At 53.4% G+C, this 5,000-nt stretch overlaps 2 non-coding genes across 2 annotated transcripts; both read left to right on the forward strand.

Moving 5' to 3' along the window:
• Positions 1-2,581: 2,581 nt before the first annotated feature.
• On the forward strand, positions 2,582-4,445 carry LOC125798712 (18S ribosomal RNA). Its single transcript, XR_007437514.1, has one exon. It is a non-coding gene; the product is annotated as an 18S ribosomal RNA (ribosomal RNA).
• A 369-nt stretch (positions 4,446-4,814) lies between these two features.
• Positions 4,815-4,968, forward strand: LOC125798721 (5.8S ribosomal RNA). Its single transcript, XR_007437520.1, has one exon. It is a non-coding gene; the product is annotated as a 5.8S ribosomal RNA (ribosomal RNA).
• Positions 4,969-5,000: the final 32 nt, after the last annotated feature.

The following is a 5,000-nucleotide window of genomic DNA, read 5'->3' on the forward strand; positions in this document are numbered from 1 at the left end:
TTCCTGAGGGTCCCAGACTGGTGGATGGAGCCCAGGCTTGGGTGAGTCCTCCAGGGCTGGTTCCTGAGGGTCCCAGACTGGTGGATGGAGCCCAGGCTTGGGTGAGTCCTCCAGGGCTGGTTCCTGAGGGTCCCAGGCTGGTGGATGGAGCCCAGGCTTGGGTGAGTCCTCCAGGGCTGGTTCCTGAGGGTCCCAGGCTGGTGGATGGAGCCCAGGCTTGGGTGAGTCCTCCAGGGCTGGTTCCTGAGGGTCCCAGACTGGTGGATGGAGCCCAGGCTTGGGTGAGTCCTCCAGGGCTGGTTCCCAAGGTGTCCAGGCTGAGGGCTGAATCCCAGGCTTGGTGGACCAAGTCCAACTTGGTCTACCAGTGGTAGGCTCGAAAAGTCGAAAAAATGACTAAGTCCAACTTGGTCTACCAGTGGTAGGCTCGAAAAGTCGAAAAAATGACTAAGTCCAACTTGGTCTACCAGTGGTAGGCTCGAAAAGTTGAAAAAATGACTAAGTCCAACTTGGTCTACCAGTGGTAGGCTCGAAAAGTTGAAAAAATGACTAAGTCCAACTTGGTCTACCAGTGGTAGGCTCGAAAAGTTGAAAAAATGACTAAGTCCCACTTGGTCTACCAGTGGTAGGCTCGAAAAGTTGAAAAAATGACTAAGTCCAACTTGGTCTACCAGTGGTAGGCTCGAAAAGTTGAAAAAATGACTAAGTCCCACTTGGTCTACCAGTGGTAGGCTCGAAAAGTTGAAAAAATGACTAAGTCCAACTTGGTCTACCAGTGGTAGGCTCGAAAAGTTGAAAAAATGACTAAGTCCAACTTGGTCTACCAGTGGTAGCTCTGAAAAGTCGAAAAAATGACTAAGTCCAACTTGGTCTACCAGTGGTAGGCTCGAAAAGTTGAAAAAATGACTAAGTCCAACTTGGTCTACCAGTGGTAGGCTCGAAAAGTTGAAAAAATGACTAAGTCCCATTTGGTCTACCAGTGGTAGCTCTGAAAAGTCGAAAAAATGACTAAGTCCAACTTGGTCTACCAGTGGTAGCTCTGAAAAGTCGAAAAAATGACTAAGTCCAACTTGGTCTACCAGTGGTAGGCTCGAAAAGTTGAAAAAATGACTAAGTCCCATTTGGTCTACCAGTGGTAGCTCCGAAAAGTCGAAAAAATGACTAAGTCCAACTTGGTCTACCAGTGGTAGGCTCGAAAAGTTGAAAAAATGACTAAGTCCCATTTGGTCTACCAGTGGTAGCTCCGAAAAGTCGAAAAAATGACTAAGTCCAACTTGGTCTACCAGTGGTAGCTCTGAAAAGTCGAAAAAATGACTAAGTCCAACTTGGTCTACCAGTGGTAGGCTCGAAAAGTTGAAAAAATGACTAAGTCCCATTTGGTCTACCAGTGGTAGCTCCGAAAAGTCGAAAAAATGACTAAGTCCAACTTGGTCTACCAGTGGTAGGCTCGAAAAGTTGAAAAAATGACTAAGTCCCATTTGGTCTACCAGTGGTAGCTCCGAAAAGTCGAAAAAATGACTAAGTCCAACTTGGTCTACCAGTGGTAGGCTCGAAAAAGCTGAAAAAATGACTAAGTCCCACTCGGTCTACCAGTGGTAGGTCGAAAAAGTGCGAAATTTTTCTAAGTCCCCACTTTTGGTCTACCATTTCACGCCAAAAACTAGTGAGGGTGGCGAGCTCCAGGATTTCTGACCCCCTTCGCCCGACTCCCTTGCCCGACGAAGGTGCACTCCGGTCGGCCTCGGAGCGAGTTCGCCCGCGCTCTGGAGGATTTTTCGTCGGGGGGTTTTTCAAAGGGGTGCCGTCGGACTGTTGAGGAGAGTGGCAATCTATAGGGGTCCAAGCACTGGAGATGATTCTCCATTCATTTCTAAGCATGGCAGAGCTTAAATAAAGCCCCATTAATAGTTCCAAAGCGGATTTTTGGACACTATAACACGGACCCGATCCTACCCGACCATGAAGCTCCGCAGGTCGGCCTCCGTCCCGCCCCCCGCCCCCCAGGCGGTACGGAGGAAAAACCAAAACTTCCAGAGACGGTTCCAGGGGGGGTATCTCTTTTATTATTTTGACCCGACCGAATGGACTACCGAGCCCGCCTGGGTAGGCAGCCGCGCGGCCCTCCGTGGCCACTGTGCGCGGTGCGTTCCTACCCGACCCAGCGGGTTAGCCTCCAGGGGGGTCCTCCGTCAGGGGGAGGACCTTTCCGAACCTATCCGAGGGAGTCGTAGACGGCCCGTCTATATATCAATCTGCCCTAACACGATAACCGGTCGGCCCGGAGCCGTCGGACTCGGATGCCTCGGGTGGTCCTCGCGCCCAACCGAGCTCCAGCACCCGGCTTCAAAAAGCTCCGGACCCCCGGTTTCGGAACGAGCGTTTCCTTGTTATCCCCGAAGCAAGCGGGAACTCGCGCAGCGGAGTTGCCACACTAATTTCCACTGGGAGCAATGAGGGGTGAGCTCGGACGAGCCTCCCCGCCCGTCCCCCCCCTCCCCGGGGGGTCTTCGGACGGTACGGGGCCGATCCCTCTCCCCTCTAAGAACCAATGGTTTTTTCTGTGACAAAAACCACTCGCAGCAACCTGGTTGATCCTGCCAGTAACATATGCTTGTCTCAAAGATTAAGCCATGCAGGTCTAAGTGCACACGGAAGGTACAGTGAAACTGCGAATGGCTCATTAAATCAGTTATGGTTCCTTTGATCGCTCCACACGTTACTCGGATAACTGTGGTAATTCCAGAGCTAATACATGCAAACGAGCGCTGACCGGTCCTCTCTCGGGGGGGCCGGGATGCGTGCATTTATCAGACCCAAAACCCACCCGGGGGGACCCGCGAGGGTTTCCCCCGGCCCTTTGGTGACTCTAGATAACCTCGGGTCGATCGCGCGCCCACCGCGGCGGCGACGTCTCATTCGAATGTCTGCCCTATCAGCTGTCGATGGTAGCATAGGGGGCTACCATGGTGACCACGGGTAACGGGGAATCAGGGTTCGATTCCGGAGAGGGAGCCTGAGAAATGGCTACCACATCCAAGGAAGGCAGCAGGCGCGCAAATTACCCATTACCGACACGGTGAGGTAGTGACGAAAAATAACGATGCAGGTCTCTTTCGAGGCCCTGTAATCGGAATGAACGTATCCTAAACACATGGGTGAGGACCCATTGGAGGGCAAGTCTGGTGCCAGCAGCCGCGGTAATTCCAGCTCCAATAGCGTATATTAAATTTGCTGCAGTTAAAAAGCTCGTAGTTGGACTTCGGGAGTGGGCTGGCGGTCCGCCGCGAGGCGAGCTACCGCCTGTCCCAGACCCTGCCTCCCGGCGCCCCCCGGATGCCCTTGGTTGGGTGTCCGGTCCTCAGGGGTCCGGAGCGTTTACTTTGAAAAAATCAGAGTGTTCAAAGCGGGCACCAAACTCGCCTGAATGCCTGAGCTAGGAATAATGGAATAGGACTCCGGTTCTATTTTGTGGGTTTCCTGAACCAGGGCCATGATTAAGAGGGACGGCCGGGGGCATTCGTATTGCGCCGCTAGAGGTGAAATTCTTGGACCGGCGCAAGACGGACGAAAGCGAAAGCATTTGCCAAGAATGTTTTCATTAATCAAGAACGAAAGTCGGAGGTTCGAAGACGATCAGATACCGTCGTAGTTCCGACCGTAAACTATGCCGACCCGCGATCCGGCGGCGTTATTCCCATGACCCGCCGGGCAGCGTGCGGGGAAACCAGAGTCTTTGGGTTCCGGGGGGAGTATGGTTGCAAAACTGAAACTTAAAGGAATTGACGGAAGGGCACCACCAGGAGTGGAGCCTGCGGCTTAATTTGACTCAACACGGGGAACCTCACCCGGCCCGGACACGGAAAGGATTGACAGACTGATGGCTCTTTCTCGATTCTGTGGGTGGTGGTGCATGGCCGTTCTTAGTTGGTGGAGTGATTTGTCTGGTTAATTCCGATAACGAACGAGATTCCTTCGTGCTAAATAGTTACGCGGCCCCCCGCGGTCGCGGTTAACTTCTTAGAGGGACCAGTGGCGTATAGCCACGCGAGATGGAGCAATAACAGGTCTGTGATGCCCTTAGATGTCCGGGGCTGCACGCGCGCCACAATGGCCGGGCCAGCGTGTGCCTACCCTACGCCGAGAGGCGCGGGTAATCCGCTTAAACCCGTTCGTGACGGGGATTGGGGATTGCAATTATTCCCCATGAACGAGGAATTCCCAGTAAGTGCGGGTCATCAGCTCGCGCTGATTAAGTCCCTGCCCTTTGTACACACCGCCCGTCGCTACTACCGATTGGATGGTTATGTGAGGTCCTCGGATCGGCCACGCCGGGGCTCCTTCGCGGGGCCTTGGTGCTGTGCTGAAAAGTCGATCGAACTTGATCATCTAGAGGAAGTAAAAGTCGTAACAAGGTTTCCGTAGGTGAACCTGCGGAAGGATCATTACCGGGACTTGGGTTGGTAGTGCCTCCCAGTAGGCGCGACTCCCATTTCCACAAACAAAAAATGTTCAAGCCACGGCCCGACGTCGGGAACTACAGGGATTCCCTTCGGCCTTTTAATGACTTGAAAAAACGGTGTCCTGAGCAAAACGTGTTTTACCGGCCAAAGGGAGACGGGTACCTGGCCCCCGAAGTCCGTCTGCGGGGTTTCTTACTCCGGAGGCGGCTCGGCGGCGCGGTTTGATGACCCCGAGTTCGCTTAGGCGTTCCGGGGCGCCCGTACCCGCGGCTGCCGTAAAACATTATTTCAAACCGTCACTTTTGTGTCTGTTGGTTACATGGCTTCGAAAACAAAAACAACCATAAAGAGTACAACTCTTAGCGGTGGATCACTTGGCTCGTGCGTCGATGAAGAACGCAGCCAGCTGCGAGAACTAATGTGAATTGCAGGACACATTGATCATCGACACTTTGAACGCACATTGCGGCCCCGGGTCAATCCCGGGGCCACGCCTGTCTGAGGGTCGCTATTCCAATCTATCGGACCTTTTCGTTCCGT

The sequence above is a fragment of the Astyanax mexicanus genome, unplaced genomic scaffold (genome assembly GCF_023375975.1).
Source record: "Astyanax mexicanus isolate ESR-SI-001 unplaced genomic scaffold, AstMex3_surface scaffold_81, whole genome shotgun sequence".
Classification (NCBI taxonomy): Eukaryota; Metazoa; Chordata; class Actinopteri; order Characiformes; family Acestrorhamphidae; genus Astyanax; species Astyanax mexicanus.